Source organism: Cibotium barometz, chromosome 15 (assembly GCF_041138505.1).
Source record: "Cibotium barometz isolate CiBa-2024 chromosome 15, ASM4113850v1, whole genome shotgun sequence".
NCBI classification, from domain to species: domain Eukaryota; kingdom Viridiplantae; phylum Streptophyta; class Polypodiopsida; order Cyatheales; family Cibotiaceae; genus Cibotium; species Cibotium barometz.
Window position 1 is genome coordinate 536,623 of NC_141060.1, and position 23,509 is coordinate 560,131.

Sequence of the window (23,509 nt, forward strand, 5' to 3'; positions counted from 1 at the left end):
TTACAGGATGTAATCTATGAGGATAGGGCTGAAAATGAGCAGGCTAGAGGTATGCCTAAATGGCTGGTGCAAACCTTGCGTGATAGTAAAATTGATGCACCTATGTCTAGTCGTACTCGTTCAGGTTTTCAGCATGCCTCTTATGCATCAGATTGTTATGCTTTGGCTGTGTCTAGTATGTGTGAAGAGGAAGAACCTCTTTCATTTGATGAGGCACAAAAATCAGAAAATTGGTTGGCTGCAATGCAAAGTGAATATGATGCTATAATGAAGAATGGTACATGGTCTTTGTGTGATCTGCCTATTGGTAAAAGGCTATTGGATGTAAGTGGGTTTTTAAGTTGAAACGAAAGCCAGATGGTAGTGTTGATCGCTATAAAGCTAGACTTGTTACAAAGGGTTATGCTCAAGAAAAGGGCATTGATTTTGATAAGACCTTTGCTCCCACTTGTCGTATGACTACCATTCGTAGCATTTGTGCATTGGCAGCTCATAATGGTTGGAATGTACATTAGTTGGACATAAAGACTGCGTTCTTGAATGGAGATTTGCATGAGGAGGTGTATGTATCGCAGCCTCGTGGTTTTGTTGAAAGAGGGTAGGAAAACAAAGTGTTCAGGTTGAAAAAGGCTTTATATGGTTTAAAGCAAGCTCCACGAGCTTGGTATGAAAAGATACATGCATATTTGACTACACATGGTTTTCAGAATAGTCCAACAGAAAGCACTTTGTATGCTAAACGTGTGAATGATGTACATCTAATCATTGCTCTCTATGTCGATGACATGCTGCTCACAGGACAAAATGAGAGTCATACTGCTGATTTTAAGGCTGATTTGAATGCCTCTTTTGAGATGTCAGATTTGGGGCATTTGCATCATTATTTGGGGATACAGTTTAAGCAGTGTGATGGAGGTATTGCTTTGTGTCAAACAAAGTATATTGAGACATTGTTGCGAAGATTTGGCCTTGAAGACTGCAAGCCTATTGCTACTCCAATGGAGACAGGTTTGAAGTTGCGTCTTCATGATGCTGGAGATCACTTTGATGTCACACTCTATCAAACAGCTGTTGGTTGCCTCATTTATGTATGCATTACGAGGCCGAACATTCAGTTTGCAGTCTCACAGGTGAGCAGGTTTATGCATAGCCCAGGGTCTCAGCATTGGAAGGCAGTTAAATGCATCTTTCGCTACTTGAGTGGCACCATATATCTTGGGTTGTTTTATCCCAAGGGGGGATCGTTGCTGCCAGATTTGCATGCATTTTTGGACTCAGATTGGGATGGTTGCTATGACAGAAGAGTGTCCACAAGTGGTTTTTGTTTCATGCTCGGTAGCTCATGCATATCTTGGTTGAGCAAGAAGCAACCTACTGTGGCCACTTCGAGTTGTGAAGCTGAGTACAGGGCAGCTTTCACAGCTACGGTTGAGTGTGTGTGGCTTAGACGGCTTATGGTGGCTGACTTAGGTGTTGGACAGGAGTCTGCCACCTCTATCTTCACTGACAGTCTCAGAGCACATTGGCAGTTGCGAGAAACCCAGTTTTTCATGCTTACACAAAGCACATTGAGGTGCATTATCACTATGTCAGGGAGAGACTCTCAGCAGGAGAGATCAGCTTGGCCTATGTGGCCAACACAGGACAACCTCACCGATCTTTTCACAAAGGCGCTTCCTCGTGAGAAGTTCGAAGCTTTCCACAAAGCTTTGGGCTTACTCCCCTTTGTGGATTGATCTACTTTGGGCATGGCACTCCCCTATACATGAGTGCCAGCTCTCATTCACACCATCACTCCTAGGGGGAATTTGTTGCCATATATGATGTGTGTGAACACACTTAGGACCGCCGGGGCACTTTTTCCCTCTTTAGGAGGTTTTTTTCCCCGGCTTGTATATATGCCCATCCTTCTAGGGCTAACTTATCTTTTGTACATTGACACAATCTAATACACTTTGTGTTGTGTGCATTCTTGCTTCTTCTTCTCCAAGCTTTGTGTGCTTTCCTACAACCCTAATTCCACCACCAAACATGCTCCGATGGGAACCAAACTTTGCAAGCATGTGGGGGGGACCCACCCCCACATGCTTGCAAAGTTTGGTCATAATTGCGGTTTGGATTGGTAATAACCGCCCAGTGCGGATTTTGCAAGTCTCTTGGTGCTTAAGAGGCCATGGAAAATCCGGGCCTTCCCCATACCATCGTATACCCAAACATGCCCCGATGGGAACCAAACTTTGCAAGCATGTGAGGGAGACCCACCTCCACATGCTTGCAAAGTTTGGTCATAATCGGAGCATGTTTGGATTGGTAATTAGCGCCCAGTGCGGATTTTCCAAGTCTCTTGGTGTTTAAGAGGCCATGGAAAATCTGGGCCTTCCCCATACCGTCGTACCCAAACATGCTCCGATGGGAACCAAACTTTGCAAGCATGTGGGGGGGACCCACCCTCACATGCTTCCAAATTTTGGTCACAATAGGAGCATGTTTGGATTGGTAATTAGTGCCCAGTGCAGATTTTTCAAGTCTTGGTAATTAAGAGGCCATGGAAAATCCGGGCCTTCCCCATAGCATCGTACCCAAACATGCTCCGATGGGAACCAAACTTTGCAAGCATGTGGGAGCGACCCACCCCCACATGCTTGCAAAGTTTGGTCACAATTGGAGCATGTATGGATTGGTAATTAATGCCTAGTGCAGATTTTTCAAGTCTCTTGGTGCTTAAGAGGCCATGGAAAATCTGGGCCTTCCCCATACCATCATACCCAAACATGCTCCGATGGGAACCAAACTTTGCAAGCATGTGGGGGGGACCCATCCCCACATGCTTGCAAAGTTTGGTCACAATCGGAGCATGTTTGGATTGGTAATTAACGCCCAGTGCAGATTTTTCAAGTCTCTTGGTGCTTAAGAGGCCATGAAAAATCCGGGCCTTCCCCATACCATCATACCCAAACATGCTCCGATGGGAACCAAACTTTGCAAGCATGTGGGGGGGATGCACCCCCACATGCTTGCAAAGTTTGGTCACAATCGGGGCATGTTTGGATTGGTAATAAGCGCCCAGTGCGGATTTTGCAAGTCTCTTGGTGCTTAAGAGGCCATGGAAAATCCGGGCCTTCCCCATACCATCGTACCCAAACATGCCCCGATGGGAACCAGACTTTGCAAGCATGTGGGGGGGACCCACCCCCACATGCTTGCAAAGTTTGGTCATAATCGGGGCATGTTTGGATTGGTAATTAACGCCCAGTGCGAATTTTCCAAGTCTCTTGGTGCTTAAGAGGCCATGGAAAATCCGGGCCTTCCCTATACTATCGTACCCCAAATATGCTCCAATGGGAACCAAACTTTGCAAGCATGTGGGGGAGACCCACCCCCACATGCTTGCAAAGTTTGGTCACAATAGGAGCATGCTTGGATTGGTAATTAGTGCCCAGTGCGCATTTTCAAGTCTCTTGGTGCTTAAGAGGCCATGGAAAATCCCGGCCTTCCCCATACCATCGTACCCAAATATGCTCCGATGGGAACCAAACTTTGCAAGCATGTGAGGGGGACCCACCCCCACATGCTTGCAAAGTTTGGTCACAATCGGAGTATGTTTGGATTGGTAATTAGCGCCCAGTGCGGATTTTCCAAGTCTCTTTGTTAATTAAGAAGCCATGGAAAATCCGGGCCTTCCCCATACCATCGTACCAAAACATGCTCCGATGGGAACCAAACTTTGCAATAAGGGAGACCCACCCCCACATGCTTGCAAAGTTTGGTCACAATCGGAGCATGTTTAGATTGGTAATTAACGCCCAGTGCAGATTTTGCAAGTCTCTTGGTGCTTAAGAGGCCATAGAAAATCCGGGCCTTCCCCATATCATCGTACCCAAACATGCCCCGATGGGAACCAAACTTTGCAAGCATGTGGGGGAGACCCACCCCCACATGCTTGCAAAGTTTGGTCACAATGGGAGCATGTTTGGTGATTAGCGCCCAGTGCGGATTTTTCAAGTCTCTTGGTGCTTAAGAGGCCATGGAAAATCCGGGCCTTCCCCATACCATTTATATATATTTTATTATTTAAAATTTTATATTCTATTTTTCTAAATTACTAAATTAACTTTTTCAAAAATATGTTTTTGAAAAAAAAAGGGGAGGTGGGAAGGAGGTGCCACGTGTCACATGCGTGCATGACACATGGCATTCTCTTAACATGTGGCACTATTATGGTTGATGTGGCATGCCATGTCACCAAGTGCAAGGTGGCATGCAAAGGTGGCAAGAAGATGTGGCATTAATGATGACTAGGATGATGAGGTGGGGAGTCAACTAGGTTGACCATGTTGACATGGAGGGTGGAGGTGGCAAGCTGATGTGGCAAGCTGCTTATGTGGATCCTCTCGAAGCTCATGTGGACATAAAGTGGCATGCATATATAAGATTTGTGCCTACCTAAGCCTCACACATGGAAGCTTTGAAGTTTACCAAGCCTAGATTTCCAAACCTAACTAGGATTGGTTTTAGACTTGAAAAGGAGAGAGTGGACACAATATGGGAATTTTCACTTGGGAGGATTGAAAATGGACCTTTCCATACTCAAATTAAGCCAATTTTTTTTTAATAAATTCATGGCAACAAGAGTATTGATCCGTAGAGTTTTTAGATTGAAAGATTCAATATTTAATTTTCTAGAATTAAATTACAATTGATTTAATGGGCCTCTAATAATCATAACAAATTTTCCAAAGTAAATCTACAAAAATCCAACCGTTAGATTTGTAATTTTACCTTATACCCACATTATACTAATCTTTCCCAATCTAATCATCACTAGATCCATACAATTTGAGCATTTTAAATGGTAGATGTGGTGGAAGGATAAAATAGTATGTTTTTTTAATAATTCTAATACCTTTTAAATAATACAGAAAATAGTAGAACACATCAAAAATTACTCGATAAATCAAGTTAAGCTCTATGTTATTTGTATTTGTGATATGCAAAGTGGGAACATCTTATGAGTAATAATGTAAAAGTTATAGGCAATTTACTCACATTCACTGTACTTGTCTAAACCTACGAGCGACAGGGCCTGTATACAAACTTGGTTCCCAAATAAAAGGGGATTTGTAATTATTGGATATTCGATCAAATTATAGTTTTAGGTGCCCAACTTTGCATATGATGTTTCATTAGAAGATATTGAAGTGAAACTCCTTGGCTAACTAGGAGAGATTGGCTATTCTTCTTGAAAAAATGCCTGTTTTCCAGCTAAAGCCAAGGGCACCCACTACATGAAACTAGATAACCTCATCTTGCAACCACCCCTATATGAAGGTTGAGTGTGAACAATCTAATACTTGAAGGAGATCTCCTAGGTTGGAACTTTTACAAATATTACAAGGCAATTCGTGGCTGAAAACCAAGGCTCTTCATTTTGTACTACTTAAAGAATTAGTATCAAACCTCTCACAAAGTGCATCACTCCAATGGATGTGGCTCATCTTCAAATCCCATGCTTGAAAATGGAGATAAAGCCATTGGGTTTTGGTATGGCCACAAGGAAATATCCCAACAATGATAGGATTTAGATAGAGTTCTATCAACATTTTTGTTCTTTATGTGTTACACATCTCACCAAATTTGTAAAATCTTTATCTAGGAAGAAATACTTGCCAAAGTTTTTCAATGCAAGTGTCATAAGTTAATTGCAAAACATAGACTTGTTATGCAAGTAGCACCTTCCATTTTGGCAATTGATTGTATTCTATTCATTATAGGCCGTGGGCCAAGAGTGTCAAATAGGGCTAGAAGGCTAAGGCTAGAAATTATAGTTAAACCTCCGTTCAAAAGGTCTATGTATAAAAGCCAAGGTTGTTGACTTGGTCTTCATTCTTTCCTTGCTGGAGTATGGAATAGAGAGCAACCTTCCTTCATCCTTGTGTTGATGTCCTTTGCTTCCTTTTCTTTTACTCTTGTCTTGTTGCTATGACTACAATCGATTCCCCATTCACCACGCTCACGCTTCTCTCTTCTCTTCTTCTCATTCCCCTCCCCCTTATGATCGTCTAGCTACTCGGATTGAATCCAAGGACGGTGTCCGTGACAACATCATGCAACCGCATGTGAATCAGCTCCCACAAGGAAGTTGCTTGGAGGACGAACTCTCCAAAGCGGCTTGGCTAAAGATCCCCACGACACATTAGTCTCCATTGAAGGCTTAACAAATTTGGTGCCGTTGTCGGGGAGGTAAGCAGCCTTGCTTGATTCTTTGCTGTTGTTTTCCTTGCTATTACCCCTGCGAAAACCGTTAGTTGGTTGCAAAGGTGAGTAGGAGTGAAAGAGTGGCCAGAGGGCTAGAAATCTTTGAAAACATGTTATTTTGTTGTTGTTTTTGTTATGAAATGCTTAGATTGTTGTTAAGTAGTTTCTTCTCTCAAAAACGACCTATCACAGTCAACTTTTGGGCTAGATCTAATGCGGGAAGTGACTTGTGTGGTCAAAAGCCAAAAACCTTCATTTTGACTTTTAAAAAGTTGTTGTTTTGTTGTTTTTATGCTTCACATAGTTAGTAGAGCACTCACATAACACTGTACATAAATCACAGATTTGAAAAACTCCAAAAAATTGGGTGAAAAGGTCAAAACTAGAGTTGGGGTTCTTGCACGCTCCATTAGTGTTCTAGGCCGCTGCATTAGCTCCCAACAGTCATTGACAGCAGCTGTCACCTAACCCAGATAGAAAATTTAATGCACCAGCTGGCAGGATTATTATTGCAGTGCGCTGCAACAATAACAAGTAGTTGACTTTGAACAGAAAATATCATCATCAGAGTGAGCACATCAAAACTCATTAATGCATGTCAGTTAATGCAGCGCGCTGCATTAATTAATGCAACGTGATGCAATAAAGCCAGTCTAAAAAGCTTGGTCAATTGACTGTTGAACGCATGTGTTGCCCAGATCTAGTGACCCACCAGTGAGACAAGAGATTGCAAGGAGGCCGCTGCATTAGCATTATTGCAGCGCGTTGCAATAATTATTGCATCAAAACCCCTTGAAGTGTGCACATCTTTCCTGAATGGTCTTGTTTTTGCCTTATGTGAGTTGTCTTGATCAAACAGTTGTTTATTGAAAGCAGATTAGTTAGGTCGCTGCATTACCGTTATTGCAGCGCGCTGCAATAATTTATTGCATCAGCACTTGAAATAATGACACTACCAGGCTAAACAGGTTGGCAACGGGTCAAATTCACCCTGAATCTTGAAATCATACATGCACCTTAGGTGTTCGGGCGTAGAAATTTAAGCAATATGCAACTTTCATGAGTCTCAACTAGCATAGTTGAGTATAAAAGGACAAGAAAGTCTTCACTTACAATCATTAAATTGTCAACCACCTCCTTTTCACCAACATTAAGCTTGCCTTTGTCAAAAATACATCCTAGCTTAATTGATGTCACAGCTGATGTTGCTTGTGGCAATGTATTCCCTTGACCTTTGATCATCAAGTCCTTGGATAACTCTTTTTTTTTCTAATTACTAGTTTCAAATAAGAAGAGGAAATGATTCACCCACTCAATCCATGTGGATGGATCAAAAGCAAGACTAGAATTATGCAAATCTTCTTAGGTTTTACAAATGACTATTCCCTAAGAGGAAGAGGAGATTCAATGATGGTTAAGTATGAACTTTGGGTAGTTTATATGTATAACAAAGTTGAAAATAAGGCACACCAAAAGCAACATTGTTGTACCAAGTTGTGTGTGCAAGCATTTGGAGTTTGACCCTTATCATAGGGATTGATATGGTGGATTGACAATGTCAATTTTGTCCATCTTTAGAGAAGACACATAGCACAATGTTGATTTTAACATGTCTTAGGTTTAATGTGATGATATGGGTAAGTATCATTACTAAGTTACTTTTATGATATGGAAATCAAAGTGGTTTACTTTTTCATTTTATCTATTGGTGATATGATCCCCATCACAACGTTGAACATATGGGTATCATTCCTAAGATACTTTTATGATATGAGAATCAAAGTGGTCTTTGGATAAAGGCCATACTTTCTCTTGGAGAAGAGACATGGCATGATGGTCTAATTATGGCTTGTATGAGAGTCTCCTAGGTTAGTTTTCTAGATTTGATTGTTGTTTGTTGTGCTTATTGGGTTTCCATTTAACTTTTGCTTACTTTGTGGCAAGAAAGCTTGTTCAATGCTAATTGTATTTCCTAGGTTACTTTTCTAGGTCTGATTGTCTTTGTACATTTTTTCCTTAAGCTTTTTGTGTGGTATGTGGCAAGAAGTGTATTCAATGCTAGTTTTTCAAAGTTTACATTGCTTTTTGTGATCAATTCTTTTAGCCTTTGTAATGTTCTTTGTTGGTGTTGGGTGAGTCACTCTTGAGTACCAATTTCTATTGTAGAGTTTTTATGTATCACATTTGGGAGTATTTTGGTGAAAGTTAGGCAAGTGTAAGATGAGAAAAGGCTATTTGCTCTACTTTCCATGAGATGCATTCCATCCCTTTATAGATCACCAATTATATTTCATATATGCTTGTTGTTGATGTAGAGTTTTCAACAAAGAGGTTCTTGGCAACTATTGGACCAAAGAAGACAAGAAAAGAGGGGTTTGAAGGAAGGGCTTATGGGAGAAATTTCCATTGATATTCTTGTGGTGTTTCTCCTATATGCAAGTTGAAGGTTATATATGAATGTAGAAATACACCAAATTGACTTTACTATAGGAAGAGAGAAGACAAGATGACATAGTAAATTGGATAACTCTAAAACATAAATCTCATATTACACTCATAGATAAGACTATGTATGTGGTATACTTCTAAAGTATTGTTTCCACACACAAGTTGTTACATTCTTCAATTCTTTTGTCAAAGAAAGCATGAAAATAAAATGTCACTTTACTATACACTTTAAATATTTGTTGATCTCATGCAATCCCAAAGTGAGTAAGGTTCTCTATGCACATAGTTTTGGTGAAGTTATGTATTGCATTGATTGCACTAGAATGATAAAAGAAATTGATGGCATGTGCGTACAACCACTTACAAGCATAGTAATAATAATGCATATGTATGTGCTTTGTTCTACCGTGTTATTTGCAATGGTAATCATAATTTGATTATCTGTGTAGATATGAGTTTTAATCTTCTTTGTTTCTCAAAGTCATGTAGTAATCTACGGGACCATGTACTAGTTGTATGCGTTGCTCTATATTCAACCTCAAATTGAGCTTATTTCTTGCTAAACAAGAATACATGCATATCCCAACGAAATAATCTTGCATTATAGATCTATCAATAGGATCATTATCGAGCATATTTCAAAATTTTACTAAATATGGAATGTAATCTCATCCTTTTGAGTGTAATGGAAAGCACAATGTTTCATATCTTGGAGATACCAAAAAACATGCTTGGCAGACAATGTGTCATAGTTAGGTTGGTCATAAAGTGACTTAACAAAGCAACTAGGGAGATGATATGTCTGGATTTGTAGTGTAAAGTAAAATCAAGCTATTTATTTCTTGTCAAGTAGCCATGGTATGTTAGCTCATCCTTTTGAGTATAATGCAAAGCACAATGTTTCCTATCTTGGAGATACTCAAAAACACACTTGGTGGCATTCCAATGTGTCATAGGTAGCAAGGGCAGGGTGACTCCTTGGATCCACATACCCAAATGAGGGGTGATTCATGGGGGCTCTCGGTCCACTAGATGGTCCTTGCGCAATTGAGGGATCTAGTGTTGCCACAGGCATGACAGTGCTTGATGGCGCATACTACTGTGGGACAAAGCTGGGCCTTAGGGGTGGTCTAGATGAGGTCATTGAGTCTGAGATGACGCTTGGCATGGGAGTAGGCACAGGTGCCGCATGCAGCGTTGAGGCCTACGCCCCTACGTGGGCCATGGTATGAGATGCTGGGCCTTGAGGGATTGCAGTTGACTGCGATACATGGGAGGATGGTGCCAAACTCTCTCATGCATCTGCTAGGTTTGGATTCTCATTAAGGTTCATGTGCCCTTGGGGTTGTGTTTGTGATTCTTGATGTGTACTAAAGGGCTATTTAGGGGGAAACCTGGGCAATGGGGGCCCTTCGTGATCAAGGTCACAAGATTGCATTCTTTGCCAGATATCAAGTGCTATCTCAGTTGGTGGGTGAACCGCTTCTTGAGATGGCAACCATGGATTGGCTGGTGGCACTAATGGGTTGATTGAGTTCGGATATACTAGGACATACCTTGTGGGATAGTCCAATGTGGCATATTGCTCTAATGGAGGCAGTTTAGTCAACTCAACAAAGGGTGGTTGCGACATAGGATCTGCTATCAACCTTATGGGTTCTGAGGAAGAAAGTCTAGGGCTATCTGCATGTTGCAGGTGGCTTTCAACCCTAACTTGGGTTTCAAGGAGGCAATCATGAATCTGTCTTTGCTCCATGTCCTCATGGTGATGTCTCAAAGCCTCTTGATAGGCTAGATGTTCAGGTGATGCAACTCGATCACTAGATTTCAGAGGATGCAGCTCTCTGAGTTGATGGGGTAGCTAGAACTCTAGTTCTTCTGAAGTTTGACCAAAATAGGTTGGTCATTCGATTGAGTATCCGAGTTGAGGAAGCTGTGGGCGAGAGGGGCACTTTGGGTGCTCCTTCTGCCTCTTGGGTCTCGACTCTCTATGTCCAGGTTGATGGTGCTCATGGCCTCATCTATTTGTGAGCTATCATTGGACTATGGCCAATTCCACGGAAGGGAACTGAAGCTTGTATGGATATGATAGCTTTCGGCTTCCAAAGATATATGGCTTGGTACTTCGCCAGTCTCGCAGGTGTGTTGGATGCACACTTCAGTGGGTGTGCCTAGTGTTCTTCTTGACCTTAGGTGCATGTGTTGAGCAGCGCAATTGAGGTCTCAACCTTGGAGACAATCTCGTTCGATGCGGGGTCAAGGGCAACACCCCTGTAGGGTGCGAGGATAGCACCCCAGTGATTTTTTTGCAAAATGGTAGAGCATCTTTTCAATGCAATTTTGCCATGTTTTTGGGACAGAAATAACTGTCAAAAACATGTGGAGTTTTTATATTTTTTAAGTATTTCACAACTTTATGCGTGATTTCAAGACAGCGTAATCGTGAACTCCAAATTATGCGTAATCCACCACCACCTCCTCCTCTCCAATCTCCTCATCCTCCTCCTCCATCGCCTTCTCCTCATCCTCTGCCTCCACCACCTAAGCCTCCTCTCTCTCCTCTCTCTCTCTCTCTCGCTCTGCTCTTCCTCGTCCTCCTTTTCCACTTCTCCTCCACCTCCACCTCCTCCTTTCCCACTTCTCCTCCTCCTCCTTACCCTTCTCCTCCTCCTCCTATTCCTCATTTCCCACTCCTCCTCTCTCCCCCTTTCACACTTCCTCATGGCCCTAGTCTTCATGCTCATTGTCTCCATAGTTCGGCTATTTTGTCTTTTTAAGGTGTAACTATTGCTCATGATGCAGGCAATCGAGATCACAGTAACTCACACTATTTCCAAGATAGCTTCACCAACACTACGTAGAAACGATTGTGTGCTTTTGGTCGATGTACAGAGGGCAAACCGCTAGCTAAGGCTCTAATTCGACAAACCTCTGAATCAAAAGGCTTATCAGTGATGACTGATAGTTATGATGTGATTATTGACAAAATGTTCAAGTTTTGCATGACCAAGTTAAATTCACGTGGGGATGGTGTTAATGTGGAGGTGAACACTTTGCTCGTGTGGCCTAAAAGTCATATTTTAAGATATGAACACCTAATTACTATTTTGGGACACTGGGAAACCCAAGAGGCGCAAGTAGCAAGGGGCCATGGTGGGCATGGAAGTATGGGAGGATCTTCATGTTGAGATATCAAGCTCCATCCTTGATGTATATCATGCGTGACTATCATTTATCTCACTTGTGGCGTAGTTAGATAGCCATGCATGCTTGGATTGGGTTCACATATGAACTGTGTATTCTAGGGTTACACATATAGTGTATACCCATCTCTCATTGTATTGTTGTTGTGTGCTATAGTGAAGATAGGCTTCAACCTCCAACCTTGTGTCCTCTCTCTTTTGTGAGTTGTGAAGAAAGGCACATATAGTGTATACCCATCTCTCATTGTATTGTTGTTGTGTGCTATAGTGAAGATAGGCTTCAACCTCCAACCTTGTGTCCTCTCTCTTTTGTGAGTTGTGAAGAAAGCTGCAGTCGAGTCTCCTCCCTCTCTCCCTACTGTACATGGTATCAGAGCATGGTTCATGGTGGTGAGGAGCTCAGGCAGCAAGCAGAGGCAAGCGGAGATTGCGAAACCCTGGTAAGAGGATCAACGTCTCCTTTCTTTCAAGCTTTTGGGAGCATACTGGTACAGGTACACAATCGTGAGTGCAAAGTGCAAAACCTCAGATTGAGGCGCCCTTTGTTGTGGAGCACAAGAGCATTACCTAGAAAAATTTCCACTTCGGCCTTTGTTTTGGCATTGCAAAGTTTTAGCAGGCACTCAGAAAAAGTAGTCGTTTTTCACTATGTATGTCCATTTTTTGCCGTTGAGCAAAGTTGCAACAAAAAGGTTGCTGTGTGTCCCATTGCAAAGATTCTAAGAAACGCAGGCCAGTTTTGGATTACTGTGTTTATGCATTTTTGTCACTTGGTGTGACTCGTGATTGCTTGCCACCGCCCTTGTGAGAGGCAGAATTTTTGGTGTTACAGAATTGTTGTTGTTTGTCATTGTGAGGCAGAACTATATTTTTTTCTCTTGCAGTCACAGTTTTTGACTTTGCAAAATGTCTAAGAATCTGTCAACTATTGTTAGTGAGAAGCTTGAGAAGGACAACTTCCAAGCATGGAAGTTCAGGATGACAAACTTCCTTATGGGAACGGGAGTATGGCCATTTATCAATGGTGATGAGCAGGAACCAATTTTGGGTGCTGCTCCTACTGCTGCAAATTTGAAGACCTTTAAAGAGTGGCATGAAAAGGCCAGGAAGGTCATGTACTAGTTGTCAGTCAATGTTTCAGACTCAATGATTGTGCATATATAAGATGTAGAGACGCCGAAGGAGGCATGGGATACATTGGTAAAAATGTATAGCACCAATACCACTATGCGAAAGATGCAGCTCAAATAGGAGTTGCATAATGTGCAGAGGAAAAAGCTGAACATAAATGAGTATTCTATGAAGGTTAAAGGCCTTGCAGATTCTCTTGGCTCAATTGGAGCACTTGTTGATGATGAGGACTTAGTGTTTGTGACCTTGAATGGTCTTGGGAGAAAAAGCTGAACATAAATGAGTATTCTATGAAGGTTAAAGGCCTTGCAGATTCTCTTGGCTCAATTGGAGCACCTGTTGATGATGAGGACTTAGTGTTTGTAACCTTGAATGGTCTTGGGAGAGAATATGCACAATTTTAGACATCCATTGGAGTTCGAGAGACCTTTTCTGTTTTTCAGGAACTTTTTGCTCTCTTGTTGAGTGAGGAGCAAAGAAATGGTTGTTCAGAGCCATAGGAAGTTCTCAAGAGTCTGCATTCTACTCAAATCAAAATAAAGGCAGAGGTAGAGGAAGAGGTCATTTTGGTGGCCGTTCACGAAATCGGAACCAATAGCAACAACAGGAAAACCAGCCCTATTGAGGAGGACATGGTAACTCTAGAGGCAGGGGGAGCCAAAGAGGACGTGGTTCATGTAAATGGAATTAGCAGTAGCATAGAGTGCTATTATTGTGGGAAACCTGGACATAAAGAGAAGACTTGCTATAAAAAGCAGAATGACATCAGAAATGGAAAATTACAGCAAAGCAACTATGCATCATCCAGTGGACATGATGATGACAGAAATGAGCACCTTTTTGTGATACAGCACATGGTTAACTCCATGACAGAAAATGCTACATATTGTTAAAATGTATGGTTTGTTGACTCAGGTGCTTCTAACCACATGACCAGTCATGGTGAGTGGTTCAGTGATGTCAAAAACCTAGAAAAGCCAGGTTATGTTTAAACATGTGATGATATTGCTCATCCAATTATACAGGTTGGTACGATGCCACTGGCTATGCAGAATGGAAAAACAAAGTATTGTCAGATGTACTTCATGTTCCAAACATCACCAAGAACTTGGTTTTGGTTGGCCAAATGGTAGAGCAGGGTTTGCAGGTCAGATTTAATCCTAAGGGGTGCTTTGTTGAGGATTTGAAAAATCAGTGCGGCTTAGTTGCAAAAGGCAAAAGAAATAGTAGAATGTTTACCTTGGATGCTGATATCCCAGAGATGCAGGCTACTATGTTTGCACATGGAAGAGATGTCATTGCAGATATTGAAATATGGCATAAGCGCATTGGGCACGTGAATATACAAAGGCTGAAATCTATGCAAACACAGAGTATTGTTGCAAGTTTGCCAAAATTCAGAGTGGATGGAATGCAAAAGATATGTGAAGCATGCCAAATGGGCAAGCAGGCCAGACATGCATTTCCACACAATGCTGCAACAAGGCTTTGGAAGTGATCTACTCAAATATGTGGACAACCAAAGCTACTTCTCTTGGTGGATGTCATTATTATGTGAGCTTCATTGATGATCACATAAGGAAGGTATGGGTGTATTTTATGAAGCATAAAAGTGAAATGTTCAGCCACTTCAAAGCCTTTAAGTCTATGGTTGAGAAAGAAAAGGGCATGCAGATAAAAGTGCTAACAGTCACATCAAGTGAATTCAAAAGTTACTACAAAAGTCATGGGATCAAGAGGTAGAAACCCTCAGCAAATACACCATAACAAAAAGGAGTAGTGGAGTGCTAGAATCACATCATTTGTGAAATGGAAAGGAAAGATCTACCAAAGACTTTTTGGGCTAAAGCATGTAAGACAAAAGTACACATTTTGAATCACAACTTTACAAAGGCTATGACAAGGATGACTCCACTACAAGACTTTTCTGGTAAGAAACCTTCAATAACACATTTCAAAATTTTTGGAAGTGACTATTTTGTGCATGTTATTGATGCTAATAGGAACAAGTGGGATCTAAAGAGCTAGAAATGTATCTTCTTTGGGTACAGTGAGGACGCAAAGGGTTAACGCATGTATAACCTTGTGACAAAGAAGATGCTCATCAGGAACCATGATGTGGTTTTCTTAGAATAGCTGCATCAATTGGTGAAGGAGGCCTCCCCAGACACCTAAGATCATGATATACATCCAGAACAACCACCAATAGTAGACTAAACTCCTCCAATAGTGCTTGGGAGGATTGAATAGGATAAAGACAAAGAGGAGGACAAACATGCAAAACCACAATGGTAAAGGCCATTCCCAAATTGGGTGAGGTTTCCCATAGTAATGAAGGCTTTACAAAAAAAGAGTATGTGTGTCTGTGTGCATTTGTGTGTGTGTGTGTGTGTGTGTGTGTGTGTGTGTGTGTTTAGATTTAGAACTCCCATCATATCATGAATCATACAATACAATAGAAAACCAAGATAGAATTATCAAGGTAGAATTGCACTATACAATTAGAATTAAACTATAAAATGAGAATAGGCAATTAGAGTTAAATAGACATGGTCATACATATATGTTCCAATGGTACAATATGTAATCTTGAGTTGGTATAGTAGTCGTCGGGGTAGCCAAGCCTCCAATTACTTGAAGTGTAGGGAACTAAACCTACCAGCCAACCATACAAAAATCATAGTTAGAAATTTGTGATAATTTCTAACTATGTCACACTCTTGTTATCAATGTCACAAATAATTGCAGAAAAATAACCTAACTACCCAAGGCAAAGAATGGTGCAAATAACTGAGTACAAGTCAGACCTAATCCATCATGAGTGTGGGCACACTAGCATTTAGAACTTCCAAGGGAATTTATCCTTGTAGGACTAACCAAAAGAACTCCTGCAGTTAACTAATGATGCATTAAACAAGCAAGGGTTAAGTCATATAGGAGTGCAAAATCTTAGCTTGTCGACTTTGCAACACTGGTATTTAGAGAAAGAATCAAAATCTCCTCAAGATCTATGATTGTTCTTTTTACATCATCTCAATCCAAGTTGTCTATCAAAAGTTATTGATGAAGAAAGAAGTATCAACTCATAAGAGTGCAAAATTTTAGACCTGCCGACATTTAGAACACTATATCTTGAGAGGGGCTAATCGACATGGTTGTAAATTAGGAAGAGCCCTGACCTAAGGCTGTGCACAACTGATCTTTAGGTGACCAAAAATACTGCGGTATGCAAGCATGCATAAAAATCCAAAGATTCATACTTGTGATATGCAAGCAACCGTAAGACTAGACCCATGATTCTAATCCAAAGATTCATACTTGTGATATGCAAGCAACCGTAAGACTAGACCCATGATTCTGATCCAAAAATGATCAGACCCACAAATTTAAAAATTGATGATTTTGAAAAGATCTCAATACAAAAAAGGCTTCCATAATGAGATAGAAGGAAACATACATGATAGAGATGAAGTAGGGAACGGCCTTAGGGAGAGCCACTCCATCGGTTAGGCGACTAACTGGTAGCCAGGAGCTTGTCATGGAATGGCCCTCCGCAAGGCCATTCAATGTCATGGGGGAGGTACTTGGACATTGCTATACCATGGGTTGCAAGTCCATGAACCAAGAATTTGGCCAATCCTTGACCTTGACTGAGCAAGAGAGCTATCACGTCGTCAAAGGAATAACAAAAGCTCAGATCGTCATTGAAAGAGACCAAGGTGAGAAGGCCAAGTATGATCACTATGACTCTGACCCAATAAGCCCAACATGAACAATTGTAAAGGGGAAGAACAGAGCAAGAGTGTCTTAAGGGGAAGGGTGCACCTGAGGTGTAAACTGTTGAGGGAAGAGGAAGCATGGTAGGAGGGCTGAAAAACTAGGGGTTTCAATGCAAGGATAGTGAAGGAGAAGTGAAGCTTTAGCAAGAGTAGTGTTAGGGAGACAAGTCAGGAAGGTGATATGGAAGCAGTATGTAAAATTTGCAATATAAAGCACTGCAATGAGTGAAAGCAAGATGGGTGTTGCTAGAATTGCAACTATTATTTGTAAATCAAGGGGATATTAAAAGGTTAGAATAGGATGGTTTTGTTAGGATAAATGAACTTAAATTGAAACATCATAATAAGCCACAAGTGTAGTGGCACATTTGAGCCATCATAAACTAGAAGTATAGTGGCATCACCAAAAAACAAGTCCAATCTAAAACCAATAAAGTAATGATGTCATAAAAATGATTAAAACAACCAATGCTAACTACCAAGGCATATTTAGTGTTTTGAATATGCCAAGCATCCAATAAACCATCGTCATAGAGTCTACATGAAAAGTTAGTAGGACATAAGCAAATCAATGCAAATAACAATGTTTGAGGTATGTAAGTGAACAAGGCATGTATTCCGAAGGTGGAACTCCTTTTGATCCATACTTCTGAACTAGGTGGCACGTTCAAAATATTAATTAATGTTTACATATGTGTGTGCATCCGTGAGTGCGATAGTATGTGTGGGTGTGTGTGTGTACGTGTGTAAAATTGTAGTAAGAGAAGTGTATGTGTGCGCGCATGTGTGTACATTTGCATAGGGTTCCAAACATGAACACAGCACTAATTGATTTTGGTTTCCACCTAAGTTTCTTGACATTCTTCTACAAGAGCTTTGGGCTTCACTAAATCTCCTTAGGTGTCCATTCAGTGGCTTCTTGTTGAGCACATAGATGTTAGTTTGGTAGGCAACATGTCTACGTGGGTAGGCAATTCATCATACTACAATATTTGCAAGCACAATGTGGAAACACATGGCAAGATCACCTTGGGCTGAATTTGACCAATTTTCAAGTGGTATGTGGGGAGTTGGTAGCTTGGTATACACAATACTTGATATATGGAACATATGCATATAATTATGAGAGTGGTTCCTATGGAAATGATGTTCATGTCACTTCCATGAGTTGGGGTTGCAAGGGCTAGAAGTGATTGCTCCACATATATTGTGGTATTCGTATACCCACATGTTTGTGTTGATGGGTTGTACACAACTTCTATTGTTGATTGGTGGTCAATGGAGGGTGTTGGGCGTGGTGATATCTCCCTCATCTTAGACTTTGTGTCCCCTTGGGGGTCCTAATAAGATGTTAGATAAATGGAACATTTGGAGAAAGGAACCAAGAGAAGGTGCATACGCTACTACCTTATGGATTCTAGATATCCCACATGGGATGTGGTGAATATAACTATCTTCAAATGTATGTCTTACATGAGTAGGAGAACCCTTCGCCTTCCTTCCAAGGGAGAGTAGGATCATGGTGTGGTTAGACTTGTGGGCCATCACACATGGCTCCAATGCCTTGAGGACTTCTAAGTGGGTTCCTCCATGGGCCAACAAAAGGTTCATCATACAAAATATGCAAAACCCTAGTAAAGAATTAATCTTAAGATAAATTCATTTATAAGGTACTTTAAGACAAGCCAACACCATTTTCACATCAATCGTATATTCTTGATCAGTTCATTCATTCATGCTACCTTGTCAATTTACATTATTCAATCCCATGATTGTTTGGTTTAAAGTGGATCTCACATACTTTTGATCGCAATGAAGTAAGAATCAATAGAGGTCTCATTATGTGAGTCCCTCTATGTATTGGAGCATAATATGATATTAGTGTGTATATTGATCTTGTGTTCTATGTATCACGACTTCAAAACTTGATCAAAATATCTATGATGAATTTAGGTTCATAGCAACACGTTGTCCGACCAATAGGAAAAAAAGCACCAATTTCAATAACAAGCACGGTATAGTAGATCATTGTGAACTAAGGCATTTTGAACCAAATTTATACAATATCCACTTCAATATATATGAAGCCTTTGTTTGTGAATCATTGATAGTGGAGCAAATTTTTACAAGAACACACAAAATATGTAGAAGGGCACTTAGTCAAAATGTAGAGTGAAGGGAAACTAATGCACTACAAGATTCCCATGTCAAGAATGGCAAACATATGAATCTAAGGATGCAAAACAATGCTTAAAAACATAGTTGTATCATTAGTGGATAATGTAGGTTGTGATTTGAAGTTAAAATTTGGGACGTGTGGCTTGCAATTTTGGGATAAATTATTGAAATGCATGCATAATTCATATTTTTTGATTGGGTGAACTCTAAGACTCATACTAATTGCAATTAGCCAAATGATTTACAACACAACTAATTAGATCAGGTCTTCAAGTTTTAAAGGGGTGAAGGGAGGTTTAAATACTTTATTCGCATGATTGTATTGAAACTTTTACGTCTAGAAATTTGATTGAGCAAGCATTAACAACTAAAACTTCACATATTAAAATTTGCAACAAAGGAAAACTCGGCACGAACATTTGAAACAGGCTAGGTTTATTTCACTTTTGATTCAACATTGAATGTTCATAAAATGAAGGCTAACACCAAATGTGCTATAGTATGTTAAATAATTATTCATCCATGATTGAAAACAAATAGATGCACCATTTAAGATTGCCTATATTGATGCACTTCATGACCAAGTTGTAGGCATCATGATTGTCCATGCAATATAAGTTCCCATTATATAGATGTACTGAGCCATGGTCACACAACCAAGGTTTAATTCATTGCATTCATGAGTATATTGTTTTTAGTATTGTCTAGCTTTCACTCTTTATTGCTTTGAAAATGATCGCATGTGTTTATTCCATGAAAAATGTCCCTTGTCACTCTATTCAAGTGAGACTTAAGACTAAATGAAAAAAGTTACTACAACTCGATTGAGCTTTATATATGCATATGAGCAACGTGTGAAGCTTACAAGTGCTTTCATATTTGGATTCTTTAGTTATTGTTGGTAACTAGCAAGATGGAATTGTCTTACGTTCTCTATAGCCTAGTGCATTTTTAATGTGCTTTTGACAAATCCTTGACGGGACGATGAGAGGCTCCTATTCGTCCACCATTTCTTTGCATTGACTTTCATTTTTCTTATCCCCAACCAATGACAAAGCACTTTAACGTGTGAATACAAAAATATTTTTTTTGTAAAACAAACTAATTCAACTGACCATTTTCAAGTTCCTACTCTCGTATGAAGTATCAAACAGTTTCAGTATCAACTCTTTGGAGGAAGAGAAATTGACGTTGGATGGATCTATTGTTCACGAAGTCTATAGTAGTCAATAAGCTATACACACAACTGCTAACAATTATAGTGCAGTAGGTGTGGAGCCGGGGAATTTTTTTCTCCACTTATTGGAGGTTTTTTCCCGTGCCATTTTGTGCTTAGCATGCACAATAGTGTGACCTGCAGGGTGTGCTTAGTAGGCACAACCCAATCCTTCGTGTCAGGAGTGACTATATGTCACTCATTCCATTCCATGAGATCCTCTCACGTGTGTTTTTGCTCTCTATGTGCTTTCCAACTTTCTTGCATCATGTTGCTTGTCTCTCAGCTCCAACAAATGGTATCATAGCTCAAGTGCCTGAAGCTTTCATCTCTTGCAAGGTTCTAGAAGTGCCGGTAGCTAGTTCGAGGGATTTCTGATCCTTCGCTTGTGAAGGCCAAAGGAAATCGTGACCACATCAACAAGTGCATATTCAACAGATTTCTTAGTCATATATGCTTCACAATGATTGACGAGTTGATTGACAGGCAAATAGACAAGGTGATTCACAAGCTCTGTGGCTTTGTCTAACATTCTTCATAGACATCGCATAGTATTCTGCCTCAAGAATAGATGAGTCTTGGATCAACTCAACCACACACAATAGCAAGAATATGGAGAAAGGGGGTGACACATGCATTGCACCTAAAGAAAGGACGTCGTTGAGATATTTCTCCTTAAGGATAGACTTTGCACATGAATTATGTCTTCAAAATTGGCATAGCATGACTCTCTTCTCCGCATGTCAATCAAAACTGTTTTCCATGGTGGGTATCACATCCTTATGTGGGTCATCTGCTTCGAGATTGAGATTCCACTACCATATCTCCAACAAACTACTATTTCTATGCCATCTGATGTTTCCATAGCCATGTTTGATATTTTGGGGGGCAGAGTTTGGCCACATTTGTGCAAGTACAATTTACAAGTGTGTTTTGAGGCCCGAGCACTTGGATGGTGCATTTTGGTGTCTACGCACATGGATGAGAAAGACTTGGTTGGCATGCTTTTCTATGAGGATAGATTGGATGGAACTAATTATCCCCTTTGGTCATACATGATGCGACATGTCCTCATGGCCAAGGGCCTGTGGGGAGCTACGAAGGGCACTGAGGTGCGTCCCTGTACACCTTCTACCTCATCTACTAGTATTGCTAATTGAGAGGGTGATTCCCCTTGTTGTACTGGCACTACTTGTGCTCCCACTGCTGAGCAAGCGAGATGGGATGGCAAGGATGCCAATGCCCATGCCTTCCTTGCCCTTTTTATGAAGAGGAGTATCATACTGCATATTCGGTCATGCAAGACAACTAAGGATGGACAGCTTGGCTAGCATGCATCATGTTAAGAATGAAGCTCATGTGGCATACTTGAAGAGGTAGTTGGAGAATTTGCTTATGTATGAGGGTGATTTTAACCTCACAAAGCTTAAAGATTTGCGAGAATAGTTGGTGGATATAGATGAGATTATTCCAGATGCTACTCTACTTTCCATTATCTTGCAGGCTATCCATGATGCATATCAAAATGCCAATACCACTATCATGTTGTTGACGAAGGGTAATGCCAATTCCCTTACATTCGTTGAGATTGTGTTAGTTCTTCTACAAGAGGAGCAGTCGAGACACGATAGGTCAACTATGCTTGTGGGAGACCAAGCATTTATTGCCAATCAAAAAGGGAAAGAGGAGGTTGCATTTCATGAGGGGAGCAATCCTCGAAAAGATGCAGACCAGCCCTCTATAAAGGATATAGAAGAGGGTACCCAGCCAAAGAAAAAGGGGAAATGTCATTATTGGAGGAAGCCTGGGCATCATATTGATGAATGTCCAAAGTGCATCTGCAGGAGGTGATAAGAAAGACATTGCACATTATACTCAAGTCGTTCCTCTTTATGAGAATTATGCCTTTACAATGTTATGCAACTATAATCCGTCTATTCATGATGCATGCCTTTATGTGGCAAATGCCAGTGTTTGGTACTTCAACAATGGTGCTAGAAAGCACATCACTGCACATAAAGATCTCTTTACTTCTTTTCTTGGTGATTCTCATGGTGAAGGTACGTTGTACCTTGGTTTGTGGGGGGCTGATCCACAGCTGCACGACTTCTATGACTCAGATTAGGCAAGATGTTGTGACACACGAGTGTCCACTTCATGTTTTTGCTTCTACTTTGGTTAGTCATGCATATCCTGGTTCAATAAGAAGCAACCGTCAATGGCCACTTCCAATTGTGAAGCTGAGTACACGGCATCTTTCACAACTTCTGTTGAGTGTGCTTGGCTCAGAAGATTATTTGTTTATTTGGGTATGGGACAGCCGTTTGCTACCTCTATTTTCATAGACAATTTCAAAAATTCCCATCTCTCATGCTCGCACAAAGCATATTAAGGTTCATTATCTTTATGTCACGAGAAAGATTGTCCGCAGAAGAGATCAGTATGATCTATGTACCTACACATGACAATGTGGCAGATATATTCACCAAGGCATTGTCTTGCGAGAAGTTCAAAGGTTTTTAGAAGCTTTTGAACTTACTTCCTTTCGCTGATTGATGTCACACAGCACCTTGTACATTGTCACCACTCCACTCGAGTGGGGTTTGTTAGCATTATATGCTGGGAGTGTAGGGTGACACATTAGGTGTAGGCCACTAATGTGTAGGCCAGGGCAGTTTTTACTCCAGCAAGTGGAGGCTTTTTCCCCTGTGTCATTTTGTGCTTAGTAGGCGCAATAGTAGGTGACCTGCACGGTGTGCTTAGTAAGCACAACCCAATCCTTTGCATCAAGAGTGACTATTTGTCACCCATTCCATTCCATGAGATCCACTCATGTACGTTTCTGCTCTCCATGTGCTTTCCAGTTTTCTTGCATCCTCTTGATTGTCTTTCAGCTCCAACCACCACCAACGAAATTGCCAAGCCTTGCATAAGCAAACATTTAAGGGTACAACCTGACACTAGTATATTACATGAAGAAATCAATGCAAACTGAGAAATGTGCACAAAATAAGATGATTGCAATATAAAGCCATTAAGGAAATGATTGGAGCCTCTTCCGGTCTGCTTTGTAATGTCAATTACAAGGAATTCATTATAGCAAAATAACATAAATCAACACCAATACTCTGTAGATGACATGAACCATATGATTGCAATATAAAGCCATTAAGGAAATGATTGGAGCCTGACACTAGTATATTACATGAAGAAATCAATGCAAACTGAGAAATGTGCACAAAATAAGATGATTGCAATATAAAGCCATTAAGGAAATGATTGGAGCCTCTTCCGGTCTG